This window comes from Rhineura floridana, chromosome 2, assembly GCF_030035675.1.
Source record: "Rhineura floridana isolate rRhiFlo1 chromosome 2, rRhiFlo1.hap2, whole genome shotgun sequence".
Lineage (NCBI taxonomy): Eukaryota > Metazoa > Chordata > Lepidosauria > Squamata > Rhineuridae > Rhineura > Rhineura floridana.
The window spans coordinates 107,479,687-107,497,180 of record NC_084481.1 but is presented as its reverse complement, the minus strand read 5'-3'; the positions used below and the strand labels follow the sequence as shown (position 1 = coordinate 107,497,180).

General features: G+C 41.1%; 1 protein-coding gene across 7 annotated transcripts in view; it reads right to left on the bottom strand.

The window, feature by feature from the left end:
* TSPAN4 (tetraspanin 4) overlaps window positions 1-17,494 on the bottom strand; it is a 937,220-nt gene that overhangs the window by 771,935 nt on the left and 147,791 nt on the right. Inside the window, exon 1 of one of the 7 annotated variants that reach the window (XM_061610065.1) lies at window positions 14,673-14,718. The exons of the other annotated variants lie outside the window; for them this stretch is intronic. The gene's annotated coding sequence lies outside the window, so the exon portion shown is untranslated. Of the gene's footprint in view, window positions 1-14,672; window positions 14,719-17,494 lie in introns of those variants that run through there. 7 annotated transcript variants of the gene reach the window in all.

Here is a 17,494-nt window from a genome sequence, read left to right as displayed (position 1 = left end):
AAGATTGCTTTGTTACAAGTGGCACATGAATCCTTCTCAAAGAGAGACACAGGTGCTTTAATAAAACTATCTAGTTTCCTTCAAACACCCCTGGACTCATCTTACTTTCTGCTTGCTCCATCAAATCCCCTCCCTGCACGCACGCACACAGTGTATGAAGAGCAAGTTTGTCTCACGACTAAACAACATGTGATGTACAGATCCATAATTCTTCCCTCTTATGATAATGTTATAAAATGAAAGTATAAGCAGGAAGTTGGGAGAGGGAGAATAATAGGTCTGCTCAACCTTTTCTCTACCTGCCCATTTCTGCTGAAAAGTTTATGAGTCCTAAGCTACTTTTCTTTCCGGTTAAGAAAAGATGTAGAACATACTGTTCACTATCTTCCCTTCCATAATGAGAAAAGCAGCTAGGAAGGGATTTCAGTGGATAAACTACAGGAGAGGGGAGGATTAAACAGCTCCTCTCCCCACCATTCTTATATTCCTGACTTCAGTCTTTTGCAATTGCTTCTGTTTGGAAAGAAAACTGTTGGAAGGAAGAATGGCTGAACTGCCAAATCGGATGAAATGTGACCCTAAGTTATACCTCAGGATTCCTTGAGCCCCAGCACTCCACAACATTAATTATAGCTACTTTCTGCCTTCAGGAATCTTTTTTGCATGAATTTATCCATTAGATATCTAGGCATGTCTTCCAACAAACTCCTGCACAGGGCCGGATTAAGACATGCTGAGGCCCTAAGCAATGTTAAGTTTAAGACATCCCACAGCATTACCAAAATGATGTGTACTATTCATACAGAAGGGACAATGAAAATAAAAAATAATAAAGTTTTATATCTGCATATAATATACCAGCACATAGATGAGAATGCAACTAAAAAACAATCTAATTACTAATTACTCTGTGCAGGGTGCCATTCTTATAACAATGTCATTCACCTTTCTGTTGCCTTATACCTGCACGTTCTTGTGAACATTACTAACTTTTTTTCTTCTGCTGCTTTGTCAAAACCTGCATAATTGTTGTGTTTCAGTTATTAAGGTATACATGTGTGAACCATTGTAGGAAAGACTGAATCTGCCTTATGCCTTGGTGACACACCAATGCACAGTTCCAACTCATGGTGCCATTTAGACCAAAGAGCATAGCCAACACCATGTCAAGTATCAAGTGCTATGTGCCATTAATTTTTTAAAAATAATAATTTTCTATTCATTTTCATTAACCAGTACAAATGAAAATAAAAATAGCAAATTTACAAAAATACATTACAAATCATATTCAAAGTAACAGAGAAAAGAAATGAATATAAACTTGACAGTGTATTATGAATAATATGCCTGGACAGGTAAAGTACAAGGGTAAGTATATTATAAATAAAAATGCAGGACACATAATTACAGGATCCACATATTTTTTGAACGATTTTCAGCAGAGATGCTTCATATTCATGGTCATTAGTATCTATGATGAAGTTCCATCAATCTCCTGCAAAAGTATCTTTCTTTTTCTTCCCCTTTGCTATATGTAATTTCTGTGTGAGTTCTTCTATGAGATCAATCTCCCATGTTATATTGCACCATTTTTGTATAGAGATTCCTTTTATATCCTTCTAAAATCCGGGTTTAGAATTCTGGCTGTCATCAATAAATATCCAATTAATGTTTTGCAAATAGCCATTTGGTATTTTTAACCATTGATCTCCAGTTATAAATGGGATATTACCTCACAAATATCTTAAGCCTATTGGGAAGGCATGCTGACGTCTGTGCTGAAAAGAGTACTCAAAAGTGACATCTTCTCATCTTTGCTCTTTTGACATTTGTGTTCATGAAAGCAAGCATACTGGCAGCCAGAGCCCAAAAGCACAGCAGGTCTGCAGCCAGCTGTTCTTTCATTCTATTCTAGCCAAGTACTAGGTGCTTATGAGTTTCCAGCAAACAGCTGGCACAATTATGACAGGCCATAGGACAACAGTGCATTTAAAAGCATACAACTTGGCCACCAATATATTACAGGTATTTTCTGTAGGAAAGGAACTCATGTTCACTAGGGGTCTTCACATGCAGCTTTATAACAAGATTCCCTATATGCTCTCCAGGCAGCTACATACTTCTTCAGCAATTGCCTTCCTACCTAATTTCAGCTTTGTAATATTATGTCAGACCTGCTTTTAATGCTACTTTAGTGCATTCTCTTGAGCAACTAATTTGTGCCTGTGATTTACCATAAAGACTGTTGTCTTGATATAAGATTTTTTAAAGATGTTTTTAAAAATGTTGTGTTTTATTATGTTTTTAATGTGTTTTTAAGATGTTTTAGAGTGGTTTTGGTGTTTTTGTTTGCTGCCCTGGACTCCTGCAGGGAGGAAGAACGGGATAGAAATTTAATAAATAATAATATCTAAATAATTTTCCTGTAAACAGGGTATGACTACTGACGTGCTATATACCTTTGGAATACAGTTTTCTATCAAAGGTTAATCAGTAGTTAGGTCAATGCAGAGTTGGGGGGGAGAACTTCTCCCCTTCTGGCTTCAAAGCAGAATGAGATAGCATTCCAAAAGTTTCTTGCACCCCCCTATGCAGAAAGGAGCAACGTCCCTCTATGACACCATAATTTTATAGGACATTTATTAGGAGCACAGAGATCCTGGGGAAACCAGCTCCAAAGGAGAAGCTCTCTGATGAATGGTAGTATCCAAGACTTGCCTGTGAACTCTCATCATCAAGGAGTTATATAAAAGCAAGAACACACCCTGCAAATCAGAAAAGAAATATCCAAAGGAAGCCTCACTGCTCTCTCCTCCCTTAAGAACAGGTTATTCACTCTGAAAGTGATGCTTTTGGAGTTCTATACCCCCAACAGTCAATCTTCAACAAGCCTTATCTGACCCATTTTTCCTATTTGAGTCTGTATGCTTTGCATCAGACTGCAAGGACAGTGACATCACTAGCCGGGTGTGGGGAGTGCGGACCGCACCAGGGTGACACCATGAGAGGGGGGTGTCACCCAGAGTAGGGTTGCCATATTGCCCGGTTAGCTGGGTTTTACCCAGATTCTTCGCATGCCACCTGGCGCCCATTTAGCCCCTTCGCTGGCCCGGATTCTCAGCTTTCATTTAAAAAAAAAATTAAGTTTCTAGGTGGTCCGGTTCTCAAGATATACATAAAAACGTCAGCCCCCCCGTTAAATCTTTTTTTAAACTACTGTATAGCACTTCGTAGCTTTAACCCCACCTGTTCAGGATTGCAGCCAATCAGTGAAGCGTTTGGTTGACCTGTGGCAGTGTCTAGTAAACCTCATTGCAAGGCCAGAAAATGGTGGTTTCCCCCCGTTTATCTGAAAATCTCATAAATTGAGTAAGTATATACATTTCAGTTTTTTCCCCTCTTGTGTGTAGGAGTCAGATCCTGGGCAGCGTTTGAAAACCTTCCCAATACTTGCTTTTGTGGGGGTAAAAGCATTGCTAATCCCATATGACCAGAGTAAATCCCATTGAATTCAACAGGATTTACTTTTGAGTAGACATGGTTATGAATGTGCTGAAAATCAATGGGACTTTGGAGTGAATGTAAAAAAGAATTGTGTTTGTGTTCTCTTTCTGTCCCCCCCCCTCCAGTCCTATTTTAAAGCAAGTAGGCAGGGCTTACTTAGGTATTACAGTTTTTATTCTGTAGGAAACTAATACTGATTTTTCTGCAATGACCAACTGGTTTAACAATAAACCATTATATGGGCTGTATGTATTTATACATCTGCAGTGTGTGTGTGTATGTGTAGTCTTTCCAACAACCGTGTGAGGTAGGGCTGGAAACCAAGGCAGCTCACAACAAGAAATAAAGCCATTTAAAATCCAATAACCATAAAAACAAGTATAAACAGTTGCAAAACATCGTAAAGTGGCATGACTCAGAATTTTGGGTTGTGTGAATGAAGTTGCTTATCACTTGAGGTTGCAGTTCTGTCCCTGTTTGAGTAAGTTCCACTGAATACACTGGGACTTACTTCTGAATAAATAAACCTAGGATTGCACTATAAATATCTTTACAGTTTGTGTAAATAATAAATATATTTGATAGTCATGCTTATATAAATATTTCTTCATTTATCATATTTTTGGTTTTTGGTTAGGAATCCTGACTGGTTGTGAGATGCTTAGTTTTTTGTCTTACTCATAGGAATCTTGTTGTGGTTGGTATGGTATTACATTTAGGAAAGTGTTACTGCCTTCTGTGTGTTTTTTTCCTATTTGCATTTCACTTATCTTTAACCTCACTCTGTTACAGCCATAGAAGCAACAGCAGCATATGCAAGATAATTAACTCCCATTAGTGATAAGAGCAAGAACTTATAATTATTATTTTAATTAAAACAAGAGGCTTATCAGTACTTTGAAGAGGACCAGATATTTATTTTCTTTCTGAGCCGTGGACTGGGTCTTTCATGATGCCCGGGGGGGGGGGGGAGCAGGAGAATAGTTGATAAGATAAGACATCCTGGCATTGGTAATCTAATTAGCAAGGTATGTGTGGGGTTGTTGTACACTTCCAGGCCCAGTTTTATTTTGAGTATGGAGGTGGAACCTGTGTAGATGTGGCTGATCAAAGGGAGAAGAAATTGTGAGTTAAGCAAAGCTCTGCTTTTATAAAACCTAAGAAACATACAGATACTTTGAATGTCTGAGTGCCTGCACCAGTGGAATACTGGAGGAACTTGTAAAACTTGCTGCAACAGTATTTAGAACTGAGCATGTGGCGTGAAAGACTCCTTTTCCTAACATTTTGGCTTGTTTTCCTCCACCCACCACATCTCTGAAATATATCGTATATGTAATGGTTAACCGTACTGCTGCCCTGACTTACTTTATGTTTGTTGCTATTTTGTGTTTTTATTATGTTTTTATATTGATTGTGCATTTTTATTGTTTTTATTATATTTGTAAGCTGTCCTGAGCTCTGTTTTTAACAGCAGAAGGGCAGGATATAAATCCTCTTAATCAATCAATCAACATTCCATAGTGTTGGAAACTAGAGTCTAGGCATTTAAGGCTGAAAATGTTACCTTTTTTAAAAAAAAGATTTCTCACATCTTTCCCCAGTTTTTGGTGGTAATTCCTAGGCACAAAAACAAAACAACTGGACAATCCAAATATTAATATGCAAATATTTTGCATAATATGCAAAATAGCCTGCCCGGATTTGTGGAACTGGAATATGGCAACCCTAACTAAGAGCCGCCCTGTCCCTAGGCACCCTAGGTCTGGTACGGGAGGAGGTCCATGGGGGGTGACACCATGAGTTACCGCACCGGGTGACACCAACCCTAGTGGCGCCACTGTGCAAGGATAAATAAGTAGACTACTTATATCGCTTCTTATATTTTCATGGTGATCTTTTAAGGGTGTTTTATGCCATGTGACAGATACTCTCATTTAAATCAAATCTGGTGTGTTTCTAGGTTTGTACTACACTGATGCAAAACATACTACCAATGATTACTAGTTTTTGTTTTTTTTCTGGGGAAAAGTGAAGGTTTACAGCCTTGGATTGTCAACAGATATAAAACCCATTTCAACTGACATCTTTACTAGACCTTGGTTGAACAGATTCTGTAAATAGAAATACCAAAGGTGAAACTGCAACTCCAGTCATCATTGGCAGCGCTGGCTGAAGGTGATGGAAGTTGTAGTTCAAAACATCCAAAGGGCACCAGGTTGGAGAAATCTGCACTAAATTATGGTCCTTTTCTAAAGATCTAAGCAAGTGCATGGAGCACTTACTAACCTTAAGTCTTCATACATTAGCTAGAAAGTATTGTGCTATAAACCCACTCATAAAGTATGATAAGAATGAGGAATTTGAAGAATGAAGAATATCTATAAACATCTGTTGGGTGCCTGGCACTCTGGGAGTTGAGAATCTTTTCAGTACCACAAGAAGATGTATTTTGCCACCATCTAACTAGATGTAAAAAGTTGTTATTATTGTTATTTATTAAATATATATCCTGCCCTTCCTCCCAGAGGAAGCCCAGGATGGCAAACAAAAACACTAAAAACATCTTTATGTACTGTTTTATTTTTATCTTTTAAAATATTTAATTTTTATTTTTTATTTTTATTAACTGTAACTCGCTTTGAGTGTGCATGTCTAGAAAAGGGGCAAACAAATTTAATATATTAAATAAATAATCAAATAAACATCTTTAAAACATCCAGAAACAGTTCCAACACAGGTGCAGACTGGGATAAGGTTTCTACTTAAAAGATTTGTTGAAAGACAAAGGTTGCAATAGTGCCATTCTCTGCTATGAATTATTACCACCAAGCACGAGCTTAAGTCAATCTTTGTATTCACTGAACTTACTACAAGAAGTTCCTTCTCTTAGCATGGTTTGGGAAACACAGTGTAGCTAGCTTCTCACCAATTCATTCTGACATCTTTTAGAACTCAGATTGCCTTTCCCAACACTCACTTCCCTGAGCATATAGTCTGCTTTGACAAGAGAAATGACTTATTGGCTGTGGCCAATAACAAGGAATTTATTCAAGGTCTCGTCAAAATCAACAGCATATGTACTAATACCTAAGAAGCCTCTCTCATTTCAAATCTCTGTCATACCAAGCAACCAGATAAACGTTATCACAGCTCCTAGCAAAGGAAATGACTTTGTCAGAGTCCCCTGAAAGCTGAAACCCTTGACAGCTCAGTCACACATAGGTGCTAAACAACTTCCTGCCTTCCTCCCACCCTTGGAGCTACAGAGTTTAGTGAGCATCAGTGCTGGCCCTGCCTTTAGGCAGACTGAGGCAACCACCTCAGGTGGCAGATACTAGAGGATAAGAACCAGCAGCAATGTGTTGGAGAGCAAAGCTGTGTGTGCCATGCAGCCTGCCCACAATTTCCTCTCAGCTAGCCTGAGAGGTGCAATGGAGGACACTGTCCTGTTGCCAGTATTAAAGTAAGATTCGACTACCAGTCCAGGCCGCTTCTGTATATGGAACAGGAAGGAGTGCGGCTATATCCTTCACCTCAGGCATCAAAACATTTTGGACCGCCCAGTTGAGGAACACCCTGGTAACTGCTCCACAGAGGCCAGCAGCATATCCATCAAGAGAAGCATGACAAGTGAAAATGCAGAACCCTGACCACAGAATGGCTCTTACTTTAAATCACTTCTTGTATGCCATATGAATGAAGCTCACAAAACCATATTCCAGGTTAAGTCCACCACAACATGTTCTCACAGTCACTTAACTTACAAGGCTATCAAATGTAAATGTTAGCATACACTGTACTGTGAAAATAAATGAATGCAGATTTATTAACCGAAAAGGTGGCTGAAAGTATGGGGTGGGATGGGGTGGGGGGAGCTGCAGCATTGTATATTTAAATGCATTACTATTTGTACTCCACTTTATAACTACTATTCTTAAAATGTACGAAAAGCTTGTTTCACTTTCTCTTGAATCAAGTTTTTTTTATTTAATAATATTTTATACCAGTTAATATAAATGGCCCTTAAGTTCTAGCCAGTGTGTTTCTTTGTTAAGGACTAACAAATCAGTATTATGTGGTCTTGTGAATATCAAGAAGTTCCACCAACTAAAATAAGGAGCCTGTTTCTTTGATTACCTTAATTGTTTCAATTATAGGCTACTGGCAATATGGACTATATTTTTCACATTTAAGCACAGTACCCTAGGAAAGAGATTGTGATTTCATTTGGCTCTTCCAGGTACTATTGCAGTACTAATTAATGTCTTTATTGACAGGGAAGAGAAAAGAAAACTCAATTTCAATGGGACACGTTGACAAGAAAAGTATTTCTTGTGGAATTTGTAAGTGCAAGAAAGAAAACATCAGAGAATAACGAAAGCAAAGTGCCAGTGTAAAGAAAGCAACCTTGTCTTTCAAACAATTCGGTTAAACAGGTAAATAATGTGTTGTATTTATTTATTTTATCTGCTTTTCCATCTCCAAGGCTTGCTTAACACACATTTCAGAGCCCCAGTCAAGGAGATGACATGCTAAGAGCTAAAAGAGATCACATCATGAAGATTATTAACAAAATTTCTAATGAAGACAGACATTATTTGTTAGTAGTTCTACTCATGTGTAGTTTTACTGGAGATGATCCCAACCCTTCCACAAATATATATAAAATAATACACCACAATAGTTATTAGAGTAGCCAACTGTGGCCTTTATGATAAGTTTCCATAATCACAAAGCGTCACCTCACATAACACTGGTGGAGACTCATTATTATTTAAAGTCATTGGATCCTGACAGGTAACATTAACAGCAAAAGTAAGGTCCCTAATTATTATTATTACATTTATATCCCACCTTTTCTCCTGCCCATGGGAACTTATAATCTCATTTCTGACACTGGGGAATGGGAGTAAAGACGCTCCAAGAGTAACAATTCTAATCTATTTTGCGCAAAATCAGTTACTGCTGGCATTTATACAAATCAGCTAAGGGCTTGCCTGCATACAACCCCCCCTTTTCTGATTCAGTGCTTTGGGCTAATTCAGAAGCATGGTAAATTCCTCTAAGAGACAGTATGGTATTGGTTCCCCACATCACTACTAGCCTCTTGTACAGATTATGTTGCCCCCATTCATGCAGACATGTGGGAAAACAGCACAAACTTGCTTGTAGGGTTTGGATATAACGTAAAAAGCATGCATAATCGTCAAAGAGCCATGAAGCCACATCTTTTAAACACACGAAGTCCATAGCCAGTATCCAACTGCCACTGGAGGTTAATGTATAACAGATGGAGGTATAATTTCTCCTATTTGCTCCTCTGAAAGTAACAAAAAGAAAAATATTGATAATATATACATTCTAGCCATCTGGGTACTCAGTCTCTTACTTCTAAGTAGACTTGGACAGAATGGTGCTGTAAGTCGCAATGATTTTAAAGAGCCTTACTCCCTGGTAAGTGGGTATCGAATTGCAGCCTTCGATAGCTTTAGGGTATTAGAGTAAAAGTAGCTTTCTGTGAATTCCTGGGAACCAACACTCCAGATCCCATCTACCACCTTTTACCACCCATTTTCCTTCTTCTATTCAGAGTCAGGTTCTTTGTCCTTTTTGTACTAAAATATCTCCCAGATTTTTGGGACAATTGCCTATTAAATTTGTACTGCTAGCACTCTGCTGTGTTTCAAATGTATCTCCAAATTGCTTGGTTAATACTTGCTTGTTAAAACCTACTCACACAGCTTTAATGAAAACAAAATGCCTTTCAGTGTTTTACAAGGACAGGATGTGCTTTCAAAATGACCATAAAAAGTGTAATTTCATGTCAGTCAGCACTTCCTCAGTATCTGCCACTAAATTTGGAAAGAGAAGGTGGGGGAGGAAATCAGCATACCATTAAAGAGTAGGGCATATGAAGCCATATTTGATGCAGGACAGATTCACTTCAGTAATCACAGGCTTATGTCAACCTAGAATAGCACAACTTGAATTCAAGCCTGTTCTAAACTACTGATTTCAAACTAAGAATATATTTAAGCATTTCCCAATGCTGGGTCCTAATGTAATAAAATGCAAATATAGTCATTAGAATACATTAATGAATGAAACCAATTCTGTTCATCATTTAACAACCAAAGTGAAGCACAGAAGTAAAAAATCCCCCTCCCAGGATACATGCAGCAACAGACTACTCTCCAGAGTAAATATTCTCCAACTCATTGTGCTATCTTGTGAATTAAGGAGCAGATATACTGGTTTTAGGTGATCTATTACAGTAAATCAAAAGAATGCCTGAGAATACTAATTGATTGAAACAGGGATACCTGGAAGAAAAAAGGTGTTGAACAGGTATCTGCCGGAAAAGAGTGAAATTTCCCAAGAAGCCCAGAACAGAAATAACCATAATGCCACAGCCCAAATTATAGGTGGCATTCAATGCTAGTCCTTCAGAGTAGATGCACTGAAGTTAATAGATATGAATAATTTAGGTTCTTTCATGTCAATGGATCTACTCTGAGAAACATTTAGCTGAATATAGCCCAACATTTTTAAGTCTCTGGCATTCCCTTCCCCACATGACCCATATTTAATATTGCAAAAGAAACACGGGTACAGTCCCAAACAGCTCTTGGATTATATTAGGCCTTTATATATAAATGTGTGAGAGCCAGTGTGGTATAGTGGTTAAGGTGTTGGACTACGACCTGGGAGACCAGGGTTTGAATCCCCGCATAGCCATGAAGCTCACTGGGTGACCTTGGGCCAGTCACTTCCTCTCAGCCTCATGAAAACCCTATTCATAGGGTCACCATAAGTTGGAATCGATTTGAAAGCAGTACATTTACATGTATATATAAATGCATATAATGTGTCCTACATACACTTGAGAATCCTGATGGGAACTAAAAGTATGTTGATTTCAAACTTTCATATGCTTCACCACTTCCATGTAATCAGCCAAGACTGGGTCTCTGGTTCCAGCACAAGGCGTAAATAGTCACTAGGTGATTCTTACTTAAAAGGATGCCCCCTTTATATATATATATACACAACAGCTCCATCAAATGATATTTATTTATTGCACTTGTATGCCACCGCATAACAAATTTATCTGAACAGCTTACAATAAATATACAAACACAATTTAAATACCAAATAAAACATAAAATCATTAAAGGGAGGGGTAATACAACAAAACAGAATTTACTGCACTCCCAAAATTATGTACAAATTTTAAAAATCATTCACTGCACTCCCAAAATTATAACTTTTTTTAAAAAAATGGATTACCTAAGTTATTTTAAAAGCCTGGATGAACAGACAGGTCTCCACCTGGCACTGAAAAGGCCACAAAGATTATGCCAGGTGAGCAGAAGAAAAGGGTAAGTGGGATCTGCAACAAAAACAAAAATGTCACAGTGTGGACTACTCTAGTTCAGTATTCAAGCCAGTCAGCCACACCCCCTTATAGGAAACTCCTTTTCATTTCCCACCCCACCCTCACCCCAGTTTTCTCCCACACACCTGACAAACACTTAGCTTTCTCTGGCCCCTGAACATGCTTAGCTCTCATAGATATGTTTCTTTGGGGAGCGGGTTACCCCTTTGGACTTTTGTTTGTCCTTCTGCAAACTTAGAGGTTCCCCCAAGCATACTGATAACTCCTTGTTTCTCAGTGGCCCCTTTCTGGCTACAATTCTGTTACCAGCCAAGTTCACTCCTAGAGAGGGTGACGTCATGCATCAGAGTAGGCTCGGGAATTTTTTGAGATGAGATCTCTCAGTACAGTACTGGTGAGTTAGATGATGGCAATTGCAGACTTGATTTAGGCTGCATTCTATCTGCACCAAATACAAATCTACACTTTTTGCTCCAAGGATCTTGCTGCAGTGAAACTTGAAGCACAGCTCCCTTTGACTTTTGAAATGACAGTGAAGTGCTAGTTGCATTTCTGTGATCTGTAATGAGATTGGTTACAATGTAGGTTTAATTTTTTATCCCTTTTTATTTTCTATCACAACAAAGCAATGCGGTACAAAAAGCAAAAAAGAGGCCCAAAGGGACTTTTAAGGAAGTCATATGAGCAAACAGCCAAGGCTGCAAACCTATACACATCACCCAAGAGTATGATCCACTAAACTCTTTTAAAATTAATTCTCAGTCAGTCCTATCCAGTAAGAATCCATGGTGGTGGTGATATTGCAAGCTGCTTCACAAGCATCTTAGCAATTGTCTGTTTTAATGCTACAGAATTCAAGTGCACCAATGAGAGAAGGGGTGCTGCCTTGCAGCTACTTCTCTCTGTGAAATTCTGCTTAAACTAAGTCCTGCAAAATGCAATAACCTCATGACCAACAAACCCAGGAGGAAAAAAAGAGCAGGGTATATTAATAATAAAGGAAAGCCTGGAACTCTGTTTAACCTTGAGTCAAAACGCTCTCTCGCTCTCTCTCACACACACACTCACTCACTCACTCACTCACACATACACACACACACACACTCCACAGGCAGCTTAACAATAGCAACACAGAACAAAAGGAAAATGCAAGACAAAATAAGCTCAGCAGAACCAGGATTTCACACAATGATAAAAAGGGATATATTTGTGAACCCTAGTGAAGACGGATTTCACATGTTCTTCTTTGAAAACTGTAATATGATATGCCATCCAACATTTGTGTCACACATTAGCTACCATACAGAGAGCTTTCTTGTGTGAACACAAATCCCAGGAATGGAGGCAAGCCTTTCAAGGTACAAAACCAAACCCCTGCTGACTGGCTCTTTGTACCAAAGACAGAGATCTATACATCCCAACAAGTGTAAGCCAAGGTTTATTGAATTCAACAGGATTATTTCCATGGGCTTGAAACTAGGAATGTGTGTGGGTATGTGTAAATCCTGAAGTATTCTAACCACTAAGAAAAATGTGATTAACAGGCAGAAAAACAATTACAGGCCCTAATGCTATTTTGGGGAGGGGGGGCAAACACTTCTAAAATGGATTTTCCAGCTGGGTGTTAAATAATGACAGCTGTAGACATCAATGCCAGCAACAAGTAGGTTTTTTTCCTAAAGGTATATAGTATTCTATGTTCTATCCGAAACTGAAGAATACCTATATTGTACTATAAAATGGGATTAATTTCTGTGGCACATCACCTGTGCCCCCAGATCCAGCTGTGGTATGCTTCAAACAAGATTTACATCTCACTGAGGCCTATTACTATGCCAATGATCTAACAAATTTTCACAGAGAAGGCTGCATACGCACCATATGTTAAAAGCACACTGAAAGCACATCACTTCTCCCAAAGAATCCTGGGAACTGTAGTTTACAATTCCCACCACCCTTAAAGAACTACAGTTACTGCCAGATATAGCTTTGAGTGTCTTAGTAAGCCTGCTGCTCTCGACAGGAAGAGTCATCATAGCTGCACTGCAACAGGTATTTACTGAAAGGCTACTTTGTCTATTTTTCCCCACGGAACAAGCCTGCTTCCATTGCCAGTCAGGTCAGTCTTTTTTGGGTCAGGTGTGGGATATAAACCCTGGGCCACCAAGTCCATCACTATTCAGCTATTCCAGGAGGCCACACAAAAAGGGAACTGAGGGTCACTGGCAAACAACTGGTTATCAAACCTCATATTAAGCTATTATTTAAAAAAAAGCCTGCCAGTCAAATGCCTTATGAGTTTCACAAAAGTCTGTGAACATCTTAAGCATTGAAAAGTTTAAAAATGAAATGCGCATTCTCTCAGAGAATTAGTATTTAGCTTTTCACTCCTTTGGAACCATTCTGGGGCATGTTCCACAAGTCAGAGAGAACACCTCCTTTCCCAGATTAATCTCTCTCTTCTGTTAACACCACCTGTGTAAGATCAATACATGAGGTCCCAGTCAAGTCAAAATTGCCTTTTTCCTCTAGAGACCAAAATGGCCTTTCAAGAGGCATAATAGATTTTATCTTTAGAAGCCATTTTAGCTGCACAGGTGGTTCTCAGATTTCTACTGTATTACAATATAAATCTGTTGGTCATCAGCAGGAAAATGTGTATAAAGTCAGAATCTCTTCTCTCCCCCCCCCTCCAGGAGATGTTCAAATGGGCTGCAGAAAGGAACGAAGAAATCCCAAGGAAAACACATCTCTTATGCTGTTTTATGAATTGCTACTAAAAATATTACAGCTCACATGTATATTATTTATTAATTTATCTACCACAGTGCCAGAGTAGACTTATAAGTGGTTTACAAAACATAAAAATCAAGATACACAAAACCATTAAAATGTAAATATCCATAGTTAAAATACACAATAAAATAGTACCATTAAAACATTTCAGCAATTAAAACACAGGATATTCAGCTCAACAAATCAAGGGAATGCCAGTGGAAACCCTAACCCTAGTCCATTGAAGGACTAATTAGTCCTTCAGTGCTATTCTCCAAGACTGGCCCTGCAAGTAGGAGTAGAACCACCATAAAACAGTGCCTCCAACCCTCAACTCACAGAAACACTCCAAGAAGATGACATGGTCAATGGTATCAAAAGCCACTGAGAGTTCCAAAAGGAGCAAAGGGGCCATACTCCCTGTCTCTCTCCTAGAGAAGGCAATCCATCATGGCAACCAACGCCAATTCCTTGATAAAACCAACCAGGCCTGAACCCAGACTGGAATGATTCCAGATAATTTGTTTCCTCCAAAAGTGTCTGCTACTGAACTGCCACCATCCTCTCAACCACCTTGCCCAGAAGGGGGTATTAGTTAAGATCTTAACTATATATTTGTGTTCTGCTCTTCCCATCTTCCAACTGTTGTTATACAGTTTAATAATGATGAATCCTTCAAGCCCATATTGTAATAGCATGAAACTTTATGCCTAATGAGTAATCCTTGTACAGGATTTCCCCATGGAACAAAACATGAATGTATTGACAAATAACATATTTATTAGGTGTATTTATTAGGTGTCTTTACGGCATCAAACAGGATTCTGAGTCTCCATTCTGAGCCTTAAAAATCATGTTTGAGAAAGCAAAGTATCCTGTTTGCACATTCGTTAGAAAAAGGTGGGCTTTGTTATGCTTAGGGTTTCTGACAGTGCAAGAAATAAACCTCAAATGTTTTGGTGTTTTCTGTCAAGCAAGTCTCCCAAGTTACCTGCAGTGCCTGCAAGGGAAGAGGACCATCACCGCCCAGGGAGGGAGAGCCATCTGCCTGCTTTGCTGCTGCTGCTTGGCCAACATCTCTGCTCTCTCCTTCTTGGGCTCCTGCTCTGCACGTGGCACCTTGCAGGACCAGGCTCCAGGTACTCAGCCAGCTCTGCCTGGTACTGTTCCACCTGTCCCTTCTCTGGAGGGGATATGTAAGCCGGCTGGCTGAGGGGGCTTGGGAGACCCACTGCCTGCAAGGGAAGAGGACCATCACCGCCCAGGGAGGGAGAGCCATCTGCCTGCTTTGCTGCTGCTGCTGCTTGGCCAACATCTCTGCTCTCTCCTTCTTGGGCTCCTGCTCTGCACGTGGCACCTTGCAGGACCAGGCTCCAGGTACTCAGCCAGCTCTGCCTGGTACTGTTCCACCTGTCCCTTCTCTGGAGGGGATATGTAAGCCGGCTGGCTGAGGGGGCTTGGGAGACCCACTGCCTGCAAGGGAAGAGGACCATCACCGCCCAGGGAGGGAGAGCCATCTGCCTGCTTTGCTGCTGCTGCTGCTTGGCCAACATCTCTGCTCTCTCCTTCTTGGGCTCCTGCTCTGCACATGGGCACCTCGCAGGACCAGGCTCCAGGTACTCAGCCAGCTGTGCCTGATACTGTTCCACCTGTCCCTTCTCTGGAGGGGATATATAAGCCGGCTGGCTGAGGGGGCTTGGGAGATCCAGTGCCTGCAAGGGAAGAGGACCATCACCGCCCAGGGAGGGAGAGCCATCTGCCTGCTTTGCTGCTGCTGCTTGGCCAACATCTCTGCTCTCTCCTTCTTGGGCTCCTGCTCTGCACGTGGGCACCTTGCAGGACCAGGCCCCAGGTGGTGCTTTTCCCGGGTAGAAGAACGGTTTGAGAGCTGCGTTGGTGCGCATGGAGCACGGGATTGTGGTTGTTGTGTAGACCTGAATGGAATGAGTGGATGTTTGTATGACTGTATGTTGTGAGTGTGTGTGTATTTTTATTTTATTTTATTTTTATTTTTATTTTATTTTTATGTTCACCGCCCAGAGAGCTATTGCTAGTCGGGCGGTATATAAATTTAATAAATAAATAAATAAATAAATATAAATAAATTTATTATGTGCCTGGGCGGGAGGATAGGGTATTGGGAGGGGGGACCAGAGGGGGCCCCTGTTAGCGTAGTGACGGGTAATGGGAGGTATGGCGTTGTGAGGAGGACATGCCGGCTGAGGGGAACTCGGCACAGACAATTGGTGGCTGTACCGTGTTCCGGTCCTCCCCACATCCACAGGATTGCTGGTAGTTCTATCAGCCAACTCTCGGATCTCCAGTTGCTGCTTCTTAATGCCAGATCGGTAAATAATAAAGCTTCCCTCATCCATGATTTAATTGTGGATGAGGCGGCCGATCTGGCGTTTATTACTGAGACATGGGTGAGCGATCTGGGAGGCATTAATCTCTCCCAGCTGTGCCCACCTGGGTACTCGGTTCAGCATCGGGGTAGATCCGAGGGTCGGGGAGGGGGAATCGCTGTGGTCTATAGAAGTTCCATCCCTCTCATTAGGCACCCTATCCAGGTAGCTAATGGTCTGGAGTGTCTCCATATTACGTTGGGTCAGCGAGACAGACTGGGAATACTGTTGGTGTACCGTCCACCCTGCTGCCCAACAGCCTCCCTAACTGAGCTGACGGAGGTGGTCTCGGGTTTGGTGTTGCGATCCCCCAAATTTATGGTATTGGGGGATCTCAACATTCATGCCGAGACCGCTTTGTCTGGGGCGGCTCAGGACTTCATGGCCTCCATGACAGCCATGGGGCTGTCTCAATTTGTTACTGGCCCTACGCATATTTCGGGGCACACTCTAGACTTAATTTTTGCTACTGGAGCAGGGGATGGTGATCTGGGAGTGAGGGATTTTACATCTATTCCTCTGTCATGGACAGATCATCGCCTATTGAGGTGTAGGCTCACAATGTTTTCTCCCCTCTGCAAGGGTGGAGGACCAATTATGATGGTCCGCCCCCGGAGACTAATGAATCCTGAAGGTTTTCAGAAGGCTCTGGGGAGTTTTCCGGCTGATAAAACTGACGCTCCTGTCGAAACCCTGGTCAATTTGTGGAATACAGAAATGACCCGGGCAGTTGACACGATCGCCCCGGTGCGCCCTCTCCTCTGCAGAGCTCAATTGGCTCCGTGGTTTACCCCGGAGCTAAGAGTGATGAAGCAAGAAAGGAGACGGCTTGAGTGCAAATGGAGACGAACTCCCGACGGCTGTGGTCTTGCACTTGTGAAGATCTCTACCAAGCTCTATGTGAAGGCGGTGAGGGCAGCGAAGAAGCAGTACTTTGCTGCCTCCATTCAGTCATCTTCTAACCGCCCAGCGGAACTTTATAAGGTTGTTCGGGGACTTTTACACTCTGGTCCTCAGAACGCAATAATACCATCAATAGCCCGCTGTAATGAGTTTGCGAGACACTTCCAAGATAAGATCACAAACAGCCGCCGGGACCTTGACTCCAATATTGTAGCAGTTGAGCCTAATGAGGTGTCCGGAGCACAGTGCTGTCCTGTTTTATTGGATGAATTTCAGTCGGTTCAGCTCGAGGACATGGACAAGGTGCTTGGACAGGTGCGGGCGACCACTTCTGCTCTGGATCCTTGCCCCTCATGGCTAATAAAAGCTAGCAGGAACGGAACAGCCGGATGGGCCAAGGAGGTGATCAATGCCTCTTTACGAGAGGGAGTGGTACCACCCTGCCTGAAACAGGCGGTGGTGAGACCGCTCCTAAAGAAACCCTCCTTGGACCCTGAAAATCTTG